The 26,200-nt window shown below is 42.2% G+C and overlaps 1 protein-coding gene across 3 annotated transcripts in view; it reads left to right on the plus strand.

The window, feature by feature from the left end:
- Window positions 1–11,545: 11,545 nt before the first annotated feature.
- Window positions 11,546–26,200, plus strand: part of LOC139466661 (soluble guanylate cyclase 88E-like) — a 52,981-nt gene continuing 38,326 nt past the window's right edge. For 2 of the 3 annotated variants that reach the window (XM_071248256.1, XM_071248255.1), the window contains exon 1: window positions 11,546–11,833. The gene's annotated coding sequence lies outside the window, so the exon portion shown is untranslated. Of the gene's footprint in view, window positions 11,834–12,119; window positions 12,182–26,200 lie in introns of those variants that run through there. The other variant, XM_071248257.1, reaches the window with a different exon arrangement.

The raw sequence follows: 26,200 nt of genomic DNA on the forward strand, positions 1-26,200 counted from the left end.
GAAAAACTTTTTGGCGAAAAATTAGAAGTCGTCGGTATCAACATACTCCATGTAATATAAAGATAACGGATTGGTTTGATCATTTTTCAACACTGCATAGTGACCATATCGAGATTGATTGTGATTTTAATATCTGTATGTCAAACAAATATTAAATGAATTTTGATGATGATTATAACAGGGAAATAAGCAACGATGAACTTATAAAAGCTATCAGCAATCTTAAAAATATGAAAGCTCCAGGTTTAGATCAAATTTTAGGGGAATATATAAAAGCAGGACAATGTTACTTTATTCCTTATCTCCTTGATTTATTTAATTATCTCTTTAAAAATGGTCTTTTTCCGGATTCGTGGAACATAGGTATAATTCTTCCTCTGCATAAGAGTGGTGACAAAACAAAGCCAGATAACTATAGGGGCATCACTTTAATGAATATATTAAGCAAACTCTATACATCAATCATTAATAATAGATTAACAAGTTGGGCAAATAGTTCTAAGAAAATATCCGAGGAACAAGCTGGCTTCCGCGAAGGTTACTCTACTTCTGATAATATTTTTGTTTTGAATGCTCTAATCGACAAGCATTTGTCTAAGCGTAAAGGTAGATTCTACGTCACTTTCGTAGATTTTTAAAAAAGCTTTTGATTCCGTAGATACAAAATATTTATTATATCTCTTGGAACATATAGGTCTAAAAGGAAATATGTTTAATGCTATTAAATCTGTGTATGAAAAGGTTAGAAATATCGTAAAGTCTAATGGACAATTTTCAGATATATTTGAATCTCACATAGGTTTAAAACAAGGGTGTGTTTTAAGCCCCTTATTATTTTCTTTGTATATACACGAACTCGTTCATACTTTAGACAACGAAAACATTAGAGGGGTACAACTTTTTCCTGAATATATACAATTGTTGATACTTTTATTTGTAGATGATATTGTATTGTTTTCAGATACGATTTCAGGTTTACAAAACCAATTAAATACTCTCAATAAGTATTGTAACAAATGGAAACTGACAGTTAATTTAGACAAAACAAAAATAGTGATATTTAGAAAATATAGAATTTTGAAAAAACACGAACGATCGACTTTTAATAACCAAAATATCGAAATAGTAAAACACTATAAATATGTGGGTGTTATGTTTTACTCAAATATGATTATGATAAAAACAGTGAAATACACATGCCAAAAGGGTAAATTAGCACTTTATGAAACTTTAAGATCATCAAATGAACTTGGGTGCTTGTCTTATGACATATTCTTCAAAATATTTGACGTAAAGATTGAGCCTATTTTATTATAGGGTGCAGATATTTGGGGTACCAATACATTTGATCCACTTGAGAAAATTCAGATTTATGCATGTAAAAGATTTCTTGGTTTACCGTCACAAACTCCAAATGCTATGGCTGTGGGAGAATGTAGTAGATACCCGTTATATGTTGATTCATTTGTGCAATGTGTACAGTATTGGCTAAGATTAATACTAGTACATATGTCAGATGATAGAATACCAAAAAAGTCGTATAATATGTTAAAACACTTAGATGAATGTGATAGGAGAAATAGGGTAACAAATGTTAGAGAGTCGTAATGTTTGATAGGTCTTGGAGAAGTCTGGTTCTCAAAAGGTGTTGGTAATATTGATTATTTGATAAGCATGATTAAACTTAGATTAAGAGATATTTCTCTTCAAGAGTGGCAAACAAAATTAAGAGAAAGTTCAAGATTCAATAGTTACAGTAAATACAAATTTTCATTAAATGCTGAACCATATGTGTATTGCAAAACATATTTAATGCATAGAAGATACTTAGCTCTTTTAAGAACTGGAGGTGCAAAAATTTACATAAATGTTGGAAGATGGAAAAATGTTGAAAAAAGTAAACGAATCTGTCAGAATTGTAATTTAAATGAGCTAGAGGATGAATTCCACATAATAATGAAATGCCAATGTTTTAATAATTTGAGAAATGATTTTGTACCAAAGAAATATTTAAGGAAATGCACATCCAAATGTTTTTGTTAATTAAATGAATGATTATGATCCAGCTATAGTAGAAAACTTGCTAAAATTCTGTAAAGCTTCACTTGTGAGGAGAGCATGTTATCATTAATTACTCTACACTATGTTATCATTGAATATATAAGTATGATGAACCGCCATCACCTTGATGGAAAATTTGTATTTTTGTATACTTTGTATATGGGCCTGAGGCCTCAAGTACAAAATAAACAGATTGATTGATAATACAATGACATGAACAAAATATATAATGGATCATTAGAAAGATAACTGATAGAACAGGGGTCGGTATCGGAAGAAAACTGAAAACAATCGAGGCCAACATCAGGGATTTCAGGGCTTGTGAGCCCATACATATATCTAGGTAATTTCGGAAACATAATACGAGCGTTCATTTGCAACTTCGGGTCAACATATGTTGGAACTGAGGATCCATGCATAGGTGACTGAGGAGTGTTGGCTGTTTGCTCACGAGATGCAGCATTTAGCTCATGCACTTCGTTCATGGCGCATTTACAACTTTAGCCGCCGGAGCGTTTCGCGAATATTCGCTCTGTCAGGTATGCATACATTGGCATGGTTTTGTCGCAGTACAGCACTTCAATAATTTGTTTGCTGCGTCCAAGATATTCTTGAACGGGTTCTGTGGCTTGACCTGGTGCAAGTGGCAACTTCAGTTTGGTTGGTTTGTATACTGGAGACAGGTTGGTTTGTATGGTGGAGAGAGGTTTATTTGTATACTGGCTTGAGGTTGGTTTGTATACTGGCTTGAGGTTGGTTTGTATACTGGAGAGAGGTTGGTTTGAATACTGGAGAGATGTTTGTTTGTATACTGGAGAGATGCTGGTTTGTATACTGGAGAGAGGTTTGTGTGTATACTGGAGAGAGGCTGGTTTGTATACTGGAGAGAGGTTGGTTTGTATACTGGAGAGAGTCTGGTTTGTATACTGGAGAGAGGTTGGTTTGTATACTGGAGAGAGGTTGGTTTGTATACTGGAGAGAGGCTGGTTTGTATACTGGAGAGAGGTTGGTTTGTATACTGGAGAGAGTCTGGTTTGTATATTGGAGAGAGGTTTGTTTGTATACTGGAGAGAGGTTGGTTTGTATACTGGAGAGAGTCTGGTTTGTATACTGGAGAGAGGTTTGTTTGTATACTGGAGAGAGGTTGGTTTGTATACTTGGGAGAGGCTGGTTTGTATACTGGGGAGAGGCTGGTTTGTATACTGGAGAGAGGCTGGTTTGTATACTGGAGAGAGGTTTGTTTGTATACTGGAGAGAGGTTGGTTTGTATACTGGAGAGAGGCTGGTTTTTATACTGGAGAGAGGCTGGTTTGTATACTGGAGAGAGGCTGGTTTGTATACTGGAGAGGCTGAATGGGCTGCGGAGAAAAGATGATTTTCCTCATTGCGTTCTGTAACCCAGTTGTGAACCAGCTTCCGGGGGATAGCCCTAACCGTGTGATGTACGTTTGGTTCAGGGGAATAATATCATCGTCATCATTATTATTATCCCCCGCCACGAAGTGGAAGGGGGATATAGGAATGGGTGCTGTCCGTTCGTCACGTTTCGTTTCCGACGAAAGAGAGATATATTTACCAAATTAGACACATAGATATGTCTAGTGGTGAACTGGTGCCTTTTGATAGTTTAAGATTTAAAAATATATATATATTTCGAGTTTCCATGGTAACGACTTTCACTTAGACTGTAAATGTTGGCAGTGCTCGTTTCCGGAGTAGATCTTGAAAACCGTACAATATTTCGACACCAACCTTGGCACATAGATAGGTCTAGTGGTGAACTGGTGCCTTTTGATAGGTTGGGATTTTATGAAAATGTTACCTTGGCAAGAAACTAGACTTAGGTTCAAATACGTGTAGCAGTCATGTCCGGAGCATAACTCCGAAACCTTTCACACATTCTACAAAAAAAGATCAACACAGGGTTGCCTGAGAACCTTTACCATAATTACCTAATTGAGATGTATACCACTTGACTTGAAATTAAAAAAGCCCAGCCCAGCCTCAGTAGGGTCAAATCAAGGAAAGGCCTAAAACTTGTAGGTTTTGATGAACACAAAATTGTAGTGAACAAAAAAGTATTGGATGAGTTGACTAGAATGCTGAATGAAAGACTGTTTACCAGGACACACCCTGTAGAGAACAGTCATGGTGGTGGACTCAAAGTGGCTCACTTGAATGTTCGATCACTGAATGCCCTTTTTGATGATGTGAAGAATGATTAGTTTGTTGGTGTGGTTCATGTTTTATGTTTCACGGAAACTCACATCAATGATTACAGTGAAAGAGACCTCAAGGGATATCAAGGCTATACAGGATAAACTACACATGGTATTGTTGTGTATGTTTCAACACGTTTCAAGAACATTGTCCAGCTATGTGATGTAACGTCATCTCGCAGTATTGAATACATTTCCTTTCTTGTTGGCAAGTTCTGCATTGCTTGTGTGTATGTTCCTCCAAAAGTGTCTCGGACACGGTTATTACATACACTGATTTCATGCAGAAACTACAAGATCTCTCCAAGCAGCGTGAATGTGAACAAGTCCTAGTTACTGGGGATTTCAACTGTGATCAGAGTGAAAAACTGAAACGTGAAGATTTCTTTAATGTACGTAAAATAAATCAGCTCATTCACTCTCCAACTCACTGTCTTGGAGCTACACTGGACTACACAGTCTACTACTCAGATCATCAGATGATTAGTGATGGATTTCTCGGTACACCTCATTATAACCCCTTGCTCTCAGTGAAGTAAAGTAAGAACTCCCTTCTCTGATTATTGTTTAAGTTATAACACAACTCATCACAGATACAGTTACGTATTCTATAAAAAAAACAGCAGATGGCAAGAAATAACAGTTATAACTTTTTATCCCCCGGCATATAATGCGGGGGGTGGGGGGGGGGGGGGGGGGGGGGGGGGGATATAGGCCTCGTCCGTCCGTCCGTCCGTCCGTCCGTCCGTCCGTAATCATTGGGTTTCCGGAGCACAACTCATAAACCGTTCATTATCTTTCAAGTTGGCAGATATATCAAACAGATCCTGAATTGGTGCCTTTTGCTATTTGCGGATTTATGGCATTTTTCTTTTTCTTCTTTCCTATGGAAATAATTTGGACTTAATTTCTAAAAATGGGATGGGCTTCGTTTCAGGAGCACAACTCAAAAACAATTCAGTATCTTTCAACAATACTTGACAGATATATCAAACAGATCCTGAAGTGGTGCCTTTTGATAATTGCGGATTTGGGCATTTTTATTTTTCTCGATTTCCATGGAAACAATTTTGTCTCAAAAGGTTGGGGTAGGTGTCGTTTCCGGAGCACAACATGAAAACCGTGAAAGAATTCCAAAACTTGAAAATGTATTCACCTGGGCTGAAGTGGTGCCTCTTGCTATTTATGGATTTTTCAAAATTATTCCTAGTTTCCAGGGTAACAAGTTAGACTTAATAGTAAGTGTTTGAGTCGGGTTTAACGCGGCTTTTAACAGTATTCCAGTTATATCGCGGCGTGCCAGCTAATTTGGTAGGAAAGCCCGAAGTGATGCAAGTGACATGATCCCTATGGAGGGGGCTCAGTCATGATTTGAGGTGGCATCAGTTGCGTTGGAAGAACCGATTTCCATGTCCAACAGCGGGGCACGATGTGCGTCACAGGTATGACATTCTAGATGTGAACATGGGACCGTATATGAAGGTGCAATCGGGCTGTTTCGGAAAACATCCATCGAAGAACTACAAGTTTGTCGCCTACAAGAAATGGGCGAGGTAGGTCTCCCATCAATCCCCCCAAGAGATGAATAATTCCCAAACACTGATTCAGTGGAATTGTAGAGGGTTTAAAACGAATTTTAATGAATTACAATTATTGGTTCAGGAATTCAAACCATCTGCATTCTGTCTGTAAGAAACGTATTTAAGGCAAACAGATAAAATTAACTTACGTCCGTACAGCTCTTACCATTGCTTTTCTCCTCCAGGTGATAGGGCCACTGGAGGCACTTCTATCTTGGTGGGGCAGGGAGTGATCCACAGCCCTGTCTCACTAAACATTAACCTTCAAGCTGTTGCTGTACGACTTACATTACACGTGGCTTTCACATTGTGCTCTGTGTATGCCCCCCCCCCTTCTTTAAGTCTGCAACAGTCTGATCTGCAGGCATGATATGACCAACTACCTGAACCATGTATCATCAGGGGCGACTGGGGTGGTAGACATCCAAACTCTAAGGGGAAAATCCTTGAAGAGTTTATTTAAAAAAATGATTTATGTATCTCGAACGATGATTCACACAACTATTTACACCCTGCAACTGGTACATACTCTTCGCTCGATTTGGCACTCACAGATTTCAGCTTGTATAATGAATTTGAATGGTCAGTTTATGATGACCTGTGTGGAAGTGATCACTTTCAAACAATACTTTCACCTGTTCATCCTGTCGATGTTCCGCCTTCGTCACGATTTAATTTTACGAAGGCCAACTGGTCTTTGTTTGAAACGTTTTGCAAAAGCACACTAAAAGCCGATTTATTTGTTAATGCTACTGACCCTATTCAATTTATTTCTGATGAATTAACGAAAATTGCTGATGAATGTATTCCAAAATCCTCTACAAATTCACATATGCGGAAACCATGGTACACTGATAATTGTAAACAAGCTAGAAAGCCAAGGAAGAAGGCCGAAAAATATTTCCGCAAACACCCAACAGTCCATAATTTTAACAAATTTAAGATATCAAATGCTAAAGCCCGTCGCATCTTCAAGCAAAGTATGTATTGAAAATTAATTCAAGAACTCCTATGTCCAAAGTTTGGAATGGTAGAAAAAAATAAAGGAAAAAGTTCAAGATCTAGTGTTCACCTTCTAAAGGAAGGTGACACATTGCTGATATTGCAGATAAACTTGGAGAATCTTTAGCTAACCATTCTTCCTCATCAAATTATACATTGAAATTTCAGAAACTTAAAGAACATGAAGAAAAAAAGAAAATCAATTTTAATTCTGATAATGGTAAGGACTACAATGAACTTTTCTCCCTCCATGAACTACACACTGCGTTAGGGCAAGCTCACGATACAGCTACATGGGCTGATAATATCCATTATCAACTACTAAAGCATTTACCTGACACATGTCTTGAAGTAATGTTAAGTCTTTTTGACAATATATGGACATGTGGAAATTTCTCTTCATCTTGGCGGAATGCTGTTGTCATTCCTATACCTAAACCTGATCGAGCTCATACTGATCCGTCAAATTATAGGCCAATATCACTTACTAGCTGCGTTTGCAAGACCATGGAATGAATGGTCAATAACAGATTAATATGGTACTTAGAAACCAATAATCCTATAACAAATATTCAATGTGGTTTTAGGAAAAATAGAAGTACTGTTGACCATTTGGTTAGATTGGGGACATTTGTGAAAAATGCTATAATTAATAAACAACAAGCTGTGTCGATATTTTTCGACTTAGAAAAAGCATATGATACCACACGGAAACATGGAATTTTGAAAGATCTTAGGATTGAGAGGACATATACCTAATTTTATATCCCAGTTTTTAACAAATAGGCATTTCCAAATCAAAAACCAATTGCATTCACTTCTGTCGAAAATATAAACCACACAGTGATCCTGACTTACATCTAGCAGGCACATCAATTAAAGTTGTAAAGGAAGCTAACTTTTTAGGAATAATTTTCGACCAACATCTCACCTTTTTACCACATATCAAATATCTTAAAACAAAGTGCATGAAGGCCCTGGATCTATTAAAAGGTGTTTCAAATTCTAAGTGGGGAGGGGACCAGTCAACCCTTCTTCACCTGTACAGATCACTCATACGTTCTAAACTCGATTATGGCTCCATCATCTATGGTGGAGCCTGCAAAAGCAATCTTAAACTTTTAGATTCCATCCACCATCAAGGTCTCAGACTTTGCTTAGGATCTTTGCGAACTTCACCCATTGACAGTCTGTACGTTGAGGCCGATGAGCCATCTCTTGAACAACGCCGTATTAAACTATCTCTACAATATATCACCAAACTATATTCTAATGAGTCAAACCCTGCATACAACTGTGTATTTTATCCCCGTTATGAAGATCTGTATAAAAAGAAATCATCTCTTATTCCGCCTCTTGGAATTAGACTTAAACCTTTCATTTGTGCTGCCAATATTGAACTTGAATCAATATCTCCTTTCCTCTCCTCCTTGGCGATTGGTAAAGCCACAAGTAGACCTCTCATTTACCAAACTAAAGAAAATCAGAAACAAATCAATTACAGTATCAACAGAAATATAATCAGTTACGAAATACATACAATACTTACAAATCAATATTTACAGATGGATCCAAGGATGGTGACGCTGTTTCTTAACCAGATTACCTGATCACTCTTCCATATTCACAGCCGAATCAAAGGCAATTTTAACTGCTCTGGACTATATAAAACAGTCTGAACATCAGAAGTTCATTATTTTTTCAGACTCTCTGTCCTGTCTTCAGGCTATTCATAATAATTCGTGTCATCATCCAATTTTACTCGACATCACTGAACTACAAACTGAACTTGCCACTGGTCAATATGACATCGTCCTCTGTTGGTTGCCCAGCCATGTTGGAATCACAGGCAACTCATTGGTTGATGCTGCTGCAAAAGCAGCACTCAACAAATTTGTGACACCACTTCTGGTCCCATACAGTGAATATAAGCCAGTTATTAAATGCTACATCCGCCATCTTATGCAAAAGAAGTGGGACACCCAAGTGGGTATCAATAAGTTACATGAAATCAAACCAAATATCGGCTACACCTACTTAGGTTGAGGAGGTCATCATGCGACGATGTCGTATTGGCTATTCCAGATATATACACAAGAATATTTATTCAAAGGTGAGGATCCTCCATTTTGTATCCCTTGTGATGAAAGAATAACCATCAAGCATATCCTGCTTGACTGTGTTGATTCCATCACAAGGGATAAGTATTTCAAAGTTTCTTCGACAAAGGATCTTTTTAATAGCATTAGTACTCATTTAATTCTTGGGTTTTTAAAAGAAAAAGAATTATATATAAAATCCTGTTGATATGTTGATATTAATCGTAGAATATCTGTCTTTTTAATTTTGGCTAAAAATGTGCATAATCGCCAGGGAATGAGGATATGGTATAAATCCTGCTGGGGTCCATGCAGGTAGCGAAGGTACTGTAAGTCCCCATGGCCCCAAGTATGGTGATCTGTCTTCACTGGTTGACGATCAATAGTCCAGTTTTATCATATCTTGTATATTGTTACATCTTTTTACAGTTCCATGGTAGTTTTATGTTAATATCTGTGATAATCTAGTTTATTTTACTGTCCTTTGTCGACAGGTTTTTAAATTGTCAAAATGTATTTATTATTGATGTATAAATTGATCTCGTCAGTATATGGCTGAAATATTGCCGATGTGACGTTAAATCCAAACTCACTCACTCACCTGTGTAATGTGTGTATAGGCAGGATACTCAACTCACCTGTGTTTTGTTGTAAACGAGCGAGATAATCCATTCATCTGTGTATTGTGTGTATCAGTAGAATCCTCCACTCACCTTTGTTTTGTGTACGAGAAAGATCCTCCACTCACCTGTGTTTTGTGTGTACGAGCAGGATTCTCCTCTCATCTGTGTTTTGTGTGTACGAGCAAGATCCTCCACTCGCCCGTGTTTTGTGTGTACGAGCAAGATAATCAACACACCTGTGTATTGTGTGTACGAACAAGATCCTCCACTCACTTGTGTTTTGTGTACCAGCAAGATCCTCCACTCATATCTGTATTGTGTGTATAAGCAGAACTTCACTCAACTACGTTTTGTGTGTGCGAGCAGGATCATCCACTCACCTCTGTATTGTGTGTACCAGCAAGATCCTCCACTCATATGTGTATTGTGTGTATAAGCAGAACTTCACTCCACTGCGTTTTGTGTGTGCGAGCAGGATGCGCAACTCACCTGTGTGTTGTATGTACGAGCAAGATAATCCACTCAGCTGTGTTTTGTGTGTACGAGCAGGATCCTGCAGTCAGCTGTGTTTTGTGTGTAAGAGCTGGATCCTGCAGTCAGCTGTGCTTTGTGTGTACGAGCAGGATCCTGCAGTCAGCTGTGCTTTGTGTGTACGAGCAGGATCCTGCAGTCAGCTGTGCTTTGTGTGTACGAGCAGGATCCTGCAGTCAGCTGTGCTTTGTGTGTACGAGCAGGATCCTGCAGTCAGCTGTGCTTTGTGTGTACGAGCAGGATCCTGCAGTCAGCTGTGCTTTGTGTGCGGCGGTTACGGTCTTGCCGTCACTTACGATTACGTCGATGATGAAGAATCGCAGTTGACTTGCTGCATTAGTGGCAGTGGCAGAGCGGGTCTCCGCACCGGGAACATTGGCCACTCGTTCGAGCTGGGCGCTGTGTCACATGTTTACCATTTCTCGTACCCTGTGTGTTAAATCATCTTTATTATATGTAAATAATAATAATAACAATAATTATAAATGAATATATGAATGAATGAATAAGAAGCGCTATAATTAAATAAATAAATGCGCTTTAGTCGATCCATGATGTATGCTCAAATACCATTTTTATATCGGTCGATGGATGAGTGAGAACTCTATCCTCTTTCTCAGCTCCCTTGGGAGTATACAACCCAAATGGCATGGGAGACGCTGGAACGTTGACGTCAAATTACCATCTGAAGAGAGGCACATTTCAGACAAAGTCAATCGCTAAGGAGACACCACACGTGCTTCAGTTTGGGGCAGGACCGACACCCTAGAAATATATAGGTCCATTAGAACATGTTATATGTTGGGCCTATTTTAAATTTATCTTTGTAATAATGTTGTGAATAGGTTATGTCAACGTTGTTTTGTCAACGTTCTTGAACGTTTTTCTTTACTCATAGATCGACTGAACAATATTTCAGTGTATACAATTCCAGTTGATTAATTATATATTTAACTGTGTACACGGCAGTACCATATCACAACAAACAAATAAGTATAAGTGGAACTACGTCTGAATTGCAATTGAAACATACTGTCATCCCTTGAAAAATCTAAAATCTGGTCAAAATTGACCTCCTGTCTAATGGACTGTGACAGACACAGGCTTTGAACAGGACAGAGCTCCACCGTGGTAGAGCTGGGGCATGCCTATTAGATTGCTTGAATTTTACCTACTGTGTTCGATGTTCATACTGATATGAGTATATGTTACAGTTAAAATGTATGATCAGTCATTATGTATGATATGTAGAAGTACTGTTAAACGTCGTGAAAGTAGGACAGTCGTCAGTGCGGCGTATGGATATAGTATTTAGCACATGTGGCTTGTTGGCGGAGTAGCGACGTGCGGTTGGGTCAGGCAGCTGTGCCCTGGTCGTTGCGTGACTGATGTGGACGCTAGGGAGAGGGAACGGGATCTAACAACGATCAATGAGGAAGGGTATTGTCATTGCTGCAAACCCATGCGTTATCTCCTATGGATTGGTACAGCCACGTGACGTCAGAAGGAGGGCAAAGCCTGAACAAGCGGCATTTAAATCAGTAGTATGTGTGTTGATATACCGCTATGTGGTTGGTCGTAGCGAGTGGTTCCTGCGCGCTAGAGTAGCAGACGATCCTGTGAGTCGACGCCAGCTCTCTGTGGCAGTAGACTGGCAGTCTGTATCTATCACCTACTGAAGCTATCAACACGAGATAACACGACTACTTCAGCCATAGGTAAGTTCAACCACGTAACAGTATTACGGTTAACAGTTTCCTAAATATCAGGACAGCTGTGGCGTGTTGTGGTCAGTCTGAGTGATTCGGGTCAGTGTCTGGGGTCTGCACAGCTGTCCTGGACAGCGGTCAATTTACTTGAGTCTTCCCACTGTGCGGCTTGTGGTAAAGACGGACTTGATTCCCTCACGCAGTAGAAGTCGTGACCGACGAGTAGTGGTGGTTAATTTAGCAGGATTGTGACAGCGTCTGAAGGATGTAAATCCTCTTTCTAGAGACTGCTAGAGGCCTGTTGGAAAAACTTGAACAGCTGATCTGATCAGGCTGCGCCGCACTCTGCAATGTCAGGTAGGCAATTCCAGAAAGCTTCAATACTCACTTACATCACCACACTTCCGTAAACAGAGGGTGTTAGTTCATCACAGTCTGCTTGTATGGGTTGTCAAACATAGCTTTCTACAGACGTTTGTCCAGCTCCTTGGAACTCTTCGGATATTTTTGTAATGACATTTGACTAAACGTTATGCTTCAACAAGTCAACACGCATGTCAGATTTCAGAGTGTAGGTGTTTTCTCAGCTTTTCTCAGCTATAGCAAAGATCACGACGAACAAACGCTCGTAATATCTCCCTAGCTCATTCCTCCCACGTCAGTCACTGAAACCGAAAGAAAAGGACGATCTGTTAATATTTCTCACTGTTTGACGCAGTTTGAAAATTATTATTAAGGCATTCACCTTACAGTAGTTTAAGTCTTTCTTTAAACATTACCGTTATTCATACTATTGAACAGTTCCCCCGACTGTTTCATGTAGAAATGTCCCAGTTGTACCACATAACTGAGTGCAGAACCACACACCCTGAGCCATGTACAACAGATATACCGCACAATCATATTCATAAACTTTAAGTAAGCTAGATGACATGTAACAACAAAATACAACGGCGATGTACGGCGATAACTAGACGTGTATATCTTCCCTGATTGAGGAGAGGAGCTTTACAGCGAACGATCAAATAAAATAGAATAGCAATGCACGTAATGATAAACGTAATCCGCGTTTCTGTAAGACAAATATGTACTCTGCGTCACGTCACTGTCTATGGTACAAATATGTACTCTGCGTCACGTCACTGTCTATGGTACCAATATGTACTCTGCGTCACGTCACTGTCTATGGTACCAATATGTACTCTGCGTCACGTCACTGTCTCTCGTCGTACCAATATGTACACTGCGTCACGTGTCTGTCTCTCGTCGAACCAATATGTACTGTACGTCACATCATTGTCTCTCGTCGTACCAATATGTACTCTGCGTCATGTCACTGTCTCTCGTCGTACCAATATGTACTCTGCCTCACGTCATTGTCTCTCGTCGTACCAATATGTACTCTGCGTCACGTCACTGTCTCTCGTCGTACCAATATGTACTCTACGTCGGGTTACTGTCTCTTGTCGTACCAACATGTACTCTACGTCACGTCACTGTCTCTCGTCGTACCAACATGTACTCTACGTCACGTCACTGTCTCTCGTCGTACCAATATGTACTCTACGTCACGTATCTGTCTCTCGTCGTACCAATATGTACTCTACGTCGGGTTACTGTCTCTCGTCGTACCAATATGTACTCTACGTCACGTATCTGTCTCTCGTCGTACCAATATGTACTCTACGTCACGTCACTGTCTCTCGTCGTACTAATATGTACTCTATGTCATGTCACTGTCTCTCGTCGTACCAACATGTACTCTACGTCGGGTTACTGTCTCTCGTCGTACCAATATGTACACTGCGTCACGTCACTGTCTCTCGTCGTACCAATATGTACACTGCGTCACGTCACTGTCTCTCGTCGTACCAACATGTACTCTGCGTCACGTCACTGTCTATGGTACCAACATGTACTCTGCGTCACGTCACTGTCTATGGTACAAATATGTACTCTGCGTCACGTCACTGTCTCTCATCGTACCAATATGTACACTGCGTCACGTCACTGTCTATGGTACCAATATGTACTCTGCGTCATGTCACTGTCTCTCGTCGTACCAATATGTACACTGCGTCACGTGTCTGTCTCTCGTCGAACCCATATGTACTCTGCGTCATGTCACTGTCTCTCGTACCAATATGAACCCTGCGTCACGTCACTGTCTCTGGTCGTACCAATATGTACTCTGCGTCACGTCACTGTCTATGGTACCAACATGTACTCTGCGTCACGTCACTGTCTATGGTACCAATATGTACTCTGCGTCACGTCTCAGTCTTTGGTCGTACCAATATGTACTCTACGTCACGTCACTGTCTCTCGTCGTACCAATATGTACTCTACGTCACGTCACTGTCTCTCGTCGTACCAATATGTACACTGCGTCACGTCACTGGTCGTACCAATATGTACATCACTGCGTCACGTCACTGTCTCTCGTCGTACCAATATGTACACTGCGTCACGTGTCTGTCTATGGTACCAATATGTACTCTGTGTCATGTCACTGTCTCTCGTCGTACCAATATGTACACTGCGTCACGTGTCTGTCTCTCGTCGAACCCATATGTACTCTGCGTCATGTCACTGTCTCTCGTACCAATATGAACCCTGCGTCACGTCACTGTCTCTGGTCGTACCAATAGGTACTCTGCGTCACGTCACTGTCTATGGTACCAACATGTACTCGGCGTCACGTCACTGTCTATGGTACAAATATGTACTCTGCGTCACGTCTCAGTCTTTGGTCGTACCAATATGTACTCTACGTCACGTCACTGTCTCTCGTCGTACCAGTATGTACTCTACGTCACGTCACTGTCTCTCGTCGTACCAACATGTACTCTACGTCACGTCACTGTCTCTCGTCGTACCAACATGTACTCTACGTCACGTCACTGTCTCTCGTCGTACCAACATGTACTCTACGTCACGTCACTGTCTGTAGTCGTACCAACATGTACTCTACGTCACGTCACTGTCTCTCGTCGTACCAACATGTACTCTACGTCACGTCACTGTCTCTCGTCGTACCAATATGTACACTGCGTCACGTCACTGGTCGTACCAATATGTACACCACTGCGTCACGTCACTGTCTCTCGTCGTACCAATATGTACACTGCGTCACGTGTCTGTCTCTCGTCGTACCAACATGTACTCTACGTCACGTCACTGTCTCTCGTCGAACCCATATGTACTCTGCGTCATGTCACTGTCTCTCGTACCAATATGAACCCTGCGTCACGTCACTGTCTCTCGTCGTACCAATATGTACTCTGCGTCACGTCACTGTCTATGGTACAAATATGTACTCTGCGTCACGTCACTGTCTCTCGTCGTACCAATATGTACTCTGCGTCACGTCACTGTCTATGGTACCAATATGTACTCTACGTCACGTCACTGTCTCTAGTCGTACCAACATGTACTCTACGTCACGTCACTGTCTCTCCTCATACCAATATGTACACTGCGTCACGTCACTGTCTCTCGTCGTACCAATATGTACACCACTACGTCACGTCACTGTCTCTGGTCGTACCAATATGTGCTCTGCGTCACGTCACTGTCTCTCGTCGTACCAATATGTACTCTGCGTCACGTGACTGTCTATGGTACCAATATGCACTCTGCGTCACGTGTCAGTCTTTGGTCGTACTTATATGAACTCTGCGTCACGTCGCTGTCTCTGTGACATAGCCTCCACTAGTATTGAGATTATAGATCCTCTCTGTGACATACCTTCCACTAGTATGGATATTATCACTCCTCTTTGTGACATAGCCTCCACTAGAATGGAGATTATATCACCTCTGTGACATAGCCTCCACTAGTACGGAGATTATGTCACCTCTGTGACATAGCTTCCACTAGAATGGAGATTATATCACCTCTGTGACATAGCTTCCACTAGAATGGAGATTATATCACCTCTGTGACATAGGTTCCACTAGAATGGAGATTATATCACCTCTGTGACATAGCTTTCACTGGTATAGTGTTTATGTCTCCTCTCTGTGACGCCGCCACCACCATAACAGTATTGGTATTTTATCCCCTATCTGTAATGCCTCCTCTGGTACAGAATCATTTTATCTCCTCATTGTCACGTCACCGCAATTAGTATCCCATCCCTGTGGTATAATATCGCCTCTCCTGCCCGCAGCCTCGACTACACCTGTTTTCAGTTTATATCTCCTTTCTGTGACGCCGCCACCACTACATTAGTATTGAGATAATATCTCCTCTCTGTGACGCAGCCACTAGTGTAGTGTTGTATCTCCTCTCTGTGATGCCGCCACTTTGTCTAGTGTAGTGTTGTATCTCCTCTCTATGACGCCTCCACTAGTGTAGTGTTATATCTCCTCTCTGTGACACCGCCACTAGTGAAGTGTTATATCTCCTCTCTGTGACGCCGCCACTAGTGTAGTGTTATATCTCCTCTCTGTGACACCGCCTCTAGTGTAGTGTTATATATCCTCTCTGTGACGCCGCCACTATTGTAGTGTTATATCTCCTCTCTGAGACGCCGCCACTAGTGTAGTGTTATATCTCCTCTCTGTGACGCCGCCACTAGTGTAGTGTTATATCTCCTCTGTGTGACACCGCCACTAGTATAGTGTTACATATCCTCTCTGTGACGCCGCCACTAGTGAAGTGTTATATCTCCTCTCTGAGACGCCGCCACTAGTGTAGTGTTATATCTCCTCTCTGTGACACCGCCTCTAGTGTAGTGTTATATCTCCTCTCTGAGACGCCGCCACTTGGGAAGTGTTATATATCCTCTCTGGGACACCGCCACTAGTGTAGTGTTACACATCCTCTCTGGGACGCCGCCATTAGTGTAGTGTTATATCTCCTCTCTGTGACACCGCCACTAGTGTAGTGTTATATCTCCTCTCTGTGACACCGCCTCTAGTGTAGTGTTATATCTCCTCTCTGAGACGCCGCCACTAGTGTAGTGTTATATCTCCTCTTTGTGACACCGCCTCTAGTGTAGTGTTATATCTCCTCTCTGAGACGCCGCCACTAGTGTAGTGTTATATCTCCTCTCTGTGACACCGCCACTAGTGTAGTGTTATATCTCCTCTCTGAGACGCCGCCACTTGGGAGGTGTTATATATCCTCTCTGGGACACCGCCACTAGTGTAGTGTTACATATCCTCTCTGTGACGCCGCCATTAGTGTAGTGTTATATCTCCTCTCTGTGACGCCGCCACCACTACATTAGTATTGAGATAATATCTCCTCTCTGTGACGCAGCCACTAGTGTAGTGTTGTATCTCCTCTCTGTGATGCCGCCACTTTGTCTAGTGTAGTGTTATATCTCCTCTCTGTGACACCGCCTCTAGTGTAGTGTTATATATCCTCTCTGTGACACCGCCACTAGTGTAGTGTTATATCTCCTCTCTGAGACGCCGCCACTAGTGTAGTGTTATATCTCCTCTCTTTGACACCGCCATTAGTGTAGTGTTATATCTGCTCTCTGTGACACCGCCACTAGTGTAGTGTTATATCTCCTCTCTGTGACACCGCCTCTAGTGTAGTGTTATATCTCCTCTCTGAGACGCCGCCACTAGTGTAGTGTTATATCTCCTCTCTGTGACACCGCCTCTAGTGTAGTGTTATATCTCCTCTCTGAGACGCCGCCACTAGTATAGTCATCTTACACCTCCTTGTTGCCACGTCACCGACATTAAATAATGTTTGTATCTTGCGTCTGTGGTGCCACCTCTACTGTTGGATATTATTTAGATTCATTCGTTGTTATCTTCGCGTTTTGCTTCATCTGTTTAATGACTGGAATGTAAATACCACAATAACATATTACTGGTGACTGTTCTTTGTTCTAGTTACTTCATGACACTACACTTCATTAAATGTCTGGTTCGCTATAAGTATGAAGAACAACACATGTTGATCTCAGGAGTAGCATCAATTAGCAGAGAAGTACGAGCGTCGTCGCCCACGTTAAGCAGTGTGTATAACTTGATATGATGTAAGGTCTGGAATGGCGCCTACTGCAGTTGCGAGGTAGGGTAAATGGATTCATGTGAGTGTTATTACAAACATCTTCAGATTCAGTATTAGACATGGAGTCGGCCTACATGTTGCGATCTCAGTTACCTTCTCTGTAGATAACAGTATATATGTATATGATTTTATATTACACGAACCTTCTTATTTTGGTAAGATTTGAGACATTCCTGCTGGAGAATTACGTGTCATGGGTGTGCAGTAGGTAATTTCTTCAACTTGCAAAAGGAAACACGTTTATCACTTTGCATGCAGACTGCCCAGCGGTCAACAATTAGTAAAACCCTATTGATGAGTAATGGCAGCGGTTTAAAACAGTATTGTATTTGGAAACATTGAACAGAGGACTGAGAACTAGAAGATAACGCCGCATCAATAACCCGCGAGGTTGGGAGATCAACTCGCTCAGCAGAGGTTCTAATGTACACGACTAACACGCACGGTACATAATACCTCAGTGAATAAACAAGAGTTCATTAATGTTTGCAGTCAAAGTTTTAATGTTTCTGATCAATTACAGATATGCAGATGTACATGTAGAAGGAGCATTTATATCGGGCCATCTTCCCGAGGCAAGTGAGTTAACTGACTGTAAAAGTGCAGTGTCCACTGGACTTTTACAGTCAGTTAACTCTCTTGTCTCGGGAAAATGATATCGGACATGACATAAAATGATGTCATTCACACAAGATACACTGTATGTTACCAGAGAGGGCAGGAGACAATATATGTTACCAGAGAGGGCACAAGATACACTTTATGTTGTCAGAGAGGGCATTACCACAGGAGACATTATATGTTACCAGAGAGGGCATTCACACAAGATACGCTATATGTTGTCAGAGAGGGCATTAGCACAGGAGACAATATATAATACCAGAGACGGAATTCACACAAGATACACTATATGTTACCAGAGAGGGCATTCACACAAGATGCACTACATGTTACCAGAGAGGGCATGCACACAAGATCCACTATATGTTACCAGAGAGGGCATTCACACAAGATCCACTATATGTTACCAGAGAGGGTATTCACACAAGATCCACTATATGTAACCAGAGAGGGCATTCACACAAGGCACACTATATGTTACCAGAGAGGGTATTCACACAAGATCCACTATATGTTACCAGAGAGGGTATTCACACAAGATCCACTATATGTTACCAGAGAGGGTATTCACACAAGATCCACTATATGTTACCAGAGAGGGCATTCACACAAGATCCACTATATGTTACCAGAGAGGGTATTCACACAAGATCCACTATATGTTACCAGAGAGGGTATTCACACAAGATCCACTATATGTTACCAGAGAGGGTATTCACACAAGATCCACTATATGTTACCAGGGAGGGCATTCACACAAGATCCACTATATGTAACCAGAGAGGGCATTCACACAAGATCCACTATATGTTACCAGGGAGGGTATTCACACAAGATCCACTATATGTAACCAGAGAGGGCATTCACACAAGATCCACTATATGTTACCAGAGAGGGTATTCACACAAGATCCACTATATGTAACCAGAGAGGGCATTCACACAAGATCCACTATATGTTACCAGAGAGGGTATACATACAAGACAGTATATGTCTTAGGCAATCACACAAGATACAGTACATGTCACAAGTGTAGGCATTCACACAAGATACAGTACATGTCACAAGTGTAGACATTCACACAAGATACAGTACATGTCACAAGTGTAGGCATTCACACAAGACAGTATATACCACAGGTGTAGACATTCACACAAGATACAGTACATGTCACAAGTGTAGGCATTCACACAAGATACAGTACATGTCACAAGTGTAGGCATTCACACAAGACAGTATATACCACAGGTGTAGACATTCACACAAGATACAGTACATGTCACAAGTGTAGGCATTCACACAAGATACAGTACATGTCACAAGTGTAGGCATTCACACAAGATACAGTACATGTCACAAGTGTAGGCATTCACACAAGATACAGTACATGTCACAAGTGTAGGCATTCACACAAGACAGTATATACCACAGGTGTAGGGATTCACACAAGACAGTATATATCACAGGTATAGGGATTCACACAAGACATAGGTCATGTCACAAGTGTAGGCATTCACACAAGATACAGTACATGTTACGGGTGTAGACATTCACACAAGATACAGTACATGTCACAAGTGTAGGCATTCACACAAGATACAGTACATGTTACAGGTGTAGGCAATCACACAAGATACAGTACATATCAAGGTGTAGGCAATCATACAAAACAGTATATGTGAAGGTGTAGGCAATCACACAAGACAGTATATGTCACAGGTGTAGACATTCACACACGATACAGTGCATGTCACAAGTGTAGACATTCACACAAGATACGGTTCATGTCACAAGTGTAGACATTCACACAAGATACGGTAGAAGTCACAGGTGTATGCGACCACACACGATACAGTACATGTCAAAAGTGTAGACATTCACACAAGATACGGTAGATGCCACAGGTGTAGACATTCACACAAGATACAGTGCATGTCACAAGTGTAGACATTCACACAAGATACGGTAGATGCCACAAGTGTAGACATTCACACAAGATACAGTACATGTTACAGGTGTAGGCATTCACACTAGATACTGCACATGTCACAAGTGTAGCCATTCACACAAGACAGTATATGTTAGTCATAACATACAACAATCCGTTCACAACAATATAAGAAAGAGAAATCTAAAATAGACCCAAAATAGGCACTAGATATATGGTTTATTGTTTGTAGTTATATGATTCACAGATTAAAATAAAAAATTCAGAAAAGAGGGTTTGGGTGATCCTGGCACAGTCAGGCTGGTTAGGCCCATCATCAGGTCAGGGCCCTTGCCAGACACGCAGCCCAGACGGCGAATGGGAGTTCTCCCAGAAAGCGCTGCCTACTCAAACCCACCTAAAACTCTTCGGAGAATGTGAAGACTCCCCAACACTGCGGCCTTCTGCATTACCCATTTTGTCAGAAGGGCTGTATTCCTGGTAGCAAACCCGGGTACTCTCCCATTGTCAATCAGCAGATTGGGAGGTACCAAACCTAAGGCACCGAGAACAATGGGGCGTCGGACAACTTGATACTTGGGATGCAAGCATGACTTTTCGAAAGCGAGGTCCGCATATTTGCCATGTTGTTCCTCAATCTCGTCAATCACATTAGTGTCAAAAGGGACAGGACATTCAATGATATAAATGATTTCATTGGATTTATAAGGACAAGATTGGGTTTGTTGTCCTGGATACGTCTGAGGCTGTATACGGGCCTATTCCAAAGAATTTTGTATTTGTCATTTCCATGACGCCCTCTACATATTCCGGGTCGTACCATGGATGGACCTCTGTGTCAAAATGTCAGGGGTGAAGTTTCAGGACGACAGCAGCCAGGTTTATTTTTGCAAGTTGAAAAAGGTCGATCTGGCACGAGAAATGGTAAACATGTGAAACGACACACAGCTCGAACAAGAGGCGAATGTTCCCGGTGCGGAGACGCGCTCTTTCACTATTAATGATTAGAGAGCATACACCAATAATTGTTGACATAGAATTTCAGTGCACTTTGGAAACATATTGAAGCAATTAGTTATTTTGGTTAAATGAAGAAACCGTTTGAAGTGGTGTCCACTATGACAGTACTAAATGTTGTTGTCCTGAGTAAATAAACGGGAGTTTATTAGTCAGCCACGGAGGGTCCGGGTTAATCGTTATTGCAGATGATATAATGATCTCAGTAAAGTCGTACCAATATGTACTCTGCCTCACGTCATTGTCTCTCGTCGTACCAATATGTACTCTGCGTCACGTCACTGTCTCTCGTCGTACCAATATGTACTCTACGTCGGGTTACTGTCTCTTGTCGTACCAACATGTACTCTACGTCACGTCACTGTCTCTCGTCGTACCAACATGTACTCTACGTCACGTCACTGTCTCTCGTCGTACCAATATGTACTCTACGTCACGTATCTGTCTCTCGTCGTACCAATATGCACTCTACGTCGGGTTACTGTCTCTCGTCGTACCAATATGTACTCTACGTCACGTATCTGTCTCTCGTCGTACCAATATGTACTCTGCGTCACGTCACTGTCTCTCGTCGTACTAATATGTACTCTATGTCATGTCACTGTCTCTCGTCGTACCAACATGTACTCTACGTCGGGTTACTGTCTCTCGTCGTACCAATATGTACACTGCGTCACGTCACTGTCTCTCGTCGTACCAATATGTACACTGCGTCACGTCACTGTCTCTCGTCGTACCAACATGTACTCTGCGTCACGTCACTGTCTATGGTACCAACATGTACTCTGCGTCACGTCACTGTCTATGGTACAAATATGTACTCTGCGTCACGTCACTGTCTCTCATCGTACCAATATGTACACTGCGTCACGTCACTGTCTATGGTACCAATATGTACTCTGCGTCATGTCACTGTCTCTCGTCGTACCAATATGTACACTGCGTCACGTGTCTGTCTCTCGTCGAACCCATATGTACTCTGCGTCATGTCACTGTCTCTCGTACCAATATGAACCCTGCGTCACGTCACTGTCTCTGGTCGTACCAATATGTACTCTGCGTCACGTCACTGTCTATGGTACCAACATGTACTCTGCGTCACGTCACTGTCTATGGTACCAATATGTACTCTGCGTCACGTCTCAGTCTTTGGTCGTACCAATATGTACTCTACGTCACGTCACTGTCTCTCGTCGTACCAATATGTACTCTACGTCACGTCACTGTCTCTCGTCGTACCAATATGTACACTGCGTCACGTCACTGGTCGTACCAATATGTACATCACTGCGTCACGTCACTGTCTCTCGTCGTACCAATATGTACACTGCGTCACGTGTCTGTCTATGGTACCAATATGTACTCTGTGTCATGTCACTGTCTCTCGTCGTACCAATATGTACACTGCGTCACGTGTCTGTCTCTCGTCGAACCCATATGTACTCTGCGTCATGTCACTGTCTCTCGTACCAATATGAACCCTGCGTCACGTCACTGTCTCTGGTCGTACCAATAGGTACTCTGCGTCACGTCACTGTCTATGGTACCAACATGTACTCGGCGTCACGTCACTGTCTATGGTACAAATATGTACTCTGCGTCACGTCTCAGTCTTTGGTCGTACCAATATGTACTCTACGTCACGTCACTGTCTCTCGTCGTACCAGTATGTACTCTACGTCACGTCACTGTCTCTCGTCGTACCAACATGTACTCTACGTCACGTCACTGTCTCTCGTCGTACCAACATGTACTCTACGTCACGTCACTGTCTCTCGTCGTACCAACATGTACTCTACGTCACGTCACTGTCTGTAGTCGTACCAACATGTACTCTACGTCACGTCACTGTCTCTCGTCGTACCAACATGTACTCTACGTCACGTCACTGTCTCTCGTCGTACCAATATGTACACTGCGTCACGTCACTGGTCGTACCAATATGTACACCACTGCGTCACGTCACTGTCTCTCGTCGTACCAATATGTACACTGCGTCACGTGTCTGTCTCTCGTCGTACCAACATGTACTCTACGTCACGTCACTGTCTCTCGTCGAACCCATATGTACTCTGCGTCATGTCACTGTCTCTCGTACCAATATGAACCCTGCGTCACGTCACTGTCTCTCGTCGTACCAATATGTACTCTGCGTCACGTCACTGTCTATGGTACAAATATGTACTCTGCGTCACGTCACTGTCTCTCGTCGTACCAATATGTACTCTGCGTCACGTCACTGTCTATGGTACCAATATGTACTCTACGTCACGTCACTGTCTCTAGTCGTACCAACATGTACTCTACGTCACGTCACTGTCTCTCCTCATACCAATATGTACACTGCGTCACGTCACTGTCTCTCGTCGTACCAATATGTACACCACTACGTCACGTCACTGTCTCTGGTCGTACCAATATGTGCTCTGCGTCACGTCACTGTCTCTCGTCGTACCAATATGTACTCTGCGTCACGTGACTGTCTATGGTACCAATATGCACTCTGCGTCACGTGTCAGTCTTTGGTCGTACTTATATGAACTCTGCGTCACGTCGCTGTCTCTGTGACATAGCCTCCACTAGTATTGAGATTATAGATCCTCTCTGTGACATACCTTCCACTAGTATGGATATTATCACTCCTCTTTGTGACATAGCCTCCACTAGAATGGAGATTATATCACCTCTGTGACATAGCCTCCACTAGTACGGAGATTATGTCACCTCTGTGACATAGCTTCCACTAGAATGGAGATTATATCACCTCTGTGACATAGCTTCCACTAGAATGGAGATTATATCACCTCTGTGACATAGGTTCCACTAGAATGGAGATTATATCACCTCTGTGACATAGCTTTCACTGGTATAGTGTTTATGTCTCCTCTCTGTGACGCCGCCACCACCATAACAGTATTGGTATTTTATCCCCTATCTGTAATGCCTCCTCTGGTACAGAATCATTTTATCTCCTCATTGTCACGTCACCGCAATTAGTATCCCATCCCTGTGGTATAATATCGCCTCTCCTGCCCGCAGCCTCGACTACACCTGTTTTCAGTTTATATCTCCTTTCTGTGACGCCGCCACCACTACATTAGTATTGAGATAATATCTCCTCTCTGTGACGCAGCCACTAGTGTAGTGTTGTATCTCCTCTCTGTGATGCCGCCACTTTGTCTAGTGTAGTGTTGTATCTCCTCTCTATGACGCCTCCACTAGTGTAGTGTTATATCTCCTCTCTGTGACACCGCCACTAGTGAAGTGTTATATCTCCTCTCTGTGACGCCGCCACTAGTGTAGTGTTATATCTCCTCTCTGTGACACCGCCTCTAGTGTAGTGTTATATATCCTCTCTGTGACGCCGCCACTATTGTAGTGTTATATCTCCTCTCTGAGACGCCGCCACTAGTGTAGTGTTATATCTCCTCTCTGTGACGCCGCCACTAGTGTAGTGTTATATCTCCTCTGTGTGACACCGCCACTAGTATAGTGTTACATATCCTCTCTGTGACGCCGCCACTAGTGAAGTGTTATATCTCCTCTCTGAGACGCCGCCACTAGTGTAGTGTTATATCTCCTCTCTGTGACACCGCCTCTAGTGTAGTGTTATATCTCCTCTCTGAGACGCCGCCACTTGGGAAGTGTTATATATCCTCTCTGGGACACCGCCACTAGTGTAGTGTTACACATCCTCTCTGGGACGCCGCCATTAGTGTAGTGTTATATCTCCTCTCTGTGACACCGCCACTAGTGTAGTGTTATATCTCCTCTCTGTGACACCGCCTCTAGTGTAGTGTTATATCTCCTCTCTGAGACGCCGCCACTAGTGTAGTGTTATATCTCCTCTTTGTGACACCGCCTCTAGTGTAGTGTTATATCTCCTCTCTGAGACGCCGCCACTAGTGTAGTGTTATATCTCCTCTCTGTGACACCGCCACTAGTGTAGTGTTATATCTCCTCTCTGAGACGCCGCCACTTGGGAGGTGTTATATATCCTCTCTGGGACACCGCCACTAGTGTAGTGTTACATATCCTCTCTGTGACGCCGCCATTAGTGTAGTGTTATATCTCCTCTCTGTGACGCCGCCACCACTACATTAGTATTGAGATAATATCTCCTCTCTGTGACGCAGCCACTAGTGTAGTGTTGTATCTCCTCTCTGTGATGCCGCCACTTTGTCTAGTGTAGTGTTATATCTCCTCTCTGTGACACCGCCTCTAGTGTAGTGTTATATATCCTCTCTGTGACACCGCCACTAGTGTAGTGTTATATCTCCTCTCTGAGACGCCGCCACTAGTGTAGTGTTATATCTCCTCTCTTTGACACCGCCATTAGTGTAGTGTTATATCTGCTCTCTGTGACACCGCCACTAGTGTAGTGTTATATCTCCTCTCTGTGACACCGCCTCTAGTGTAGTGTTATATCTCCTCTCTGAGACGCCGCCACTAGTGTAGTGTTATATCTCCTCTCTGTGACACCGCCTCTAGTGTAGTGTTATATCTCCTCTCTGAGACGCCGCCACTAGTATAGTCATCTTACACCTCCTTGTTGCCACGTCACCGACATTAAATAATGTTTGTATCTTGCGTCTGTGGTGCCACCTCTACTGTTGGATATTATTTAGATTCATTCGTTGTTATCTTCGCGTTTTGCTTCATCTGTTTAATGACTGGAATGTAAATACCACAATAACATATTACTGGTGACTGTTCTTTGTTCTAGTTACTTCATGACACTACACTTC

The sequence above is a fragment of the Haliotis cracherodii genome, unplaced genomic scaffold (assembly GCF_022045235.1).
Source record: "Haliotis cracherodii isolate W230 unplaced genomic scaffold, xgHalCrac1.p SCAF_19, whole genome shotgun sequence".
NCBI lineage: Eukaryota > Metazoa > Mollusca > Gastropoda > Lepetellida > Haliotidae > Haliotis > Haliotis cracherodii.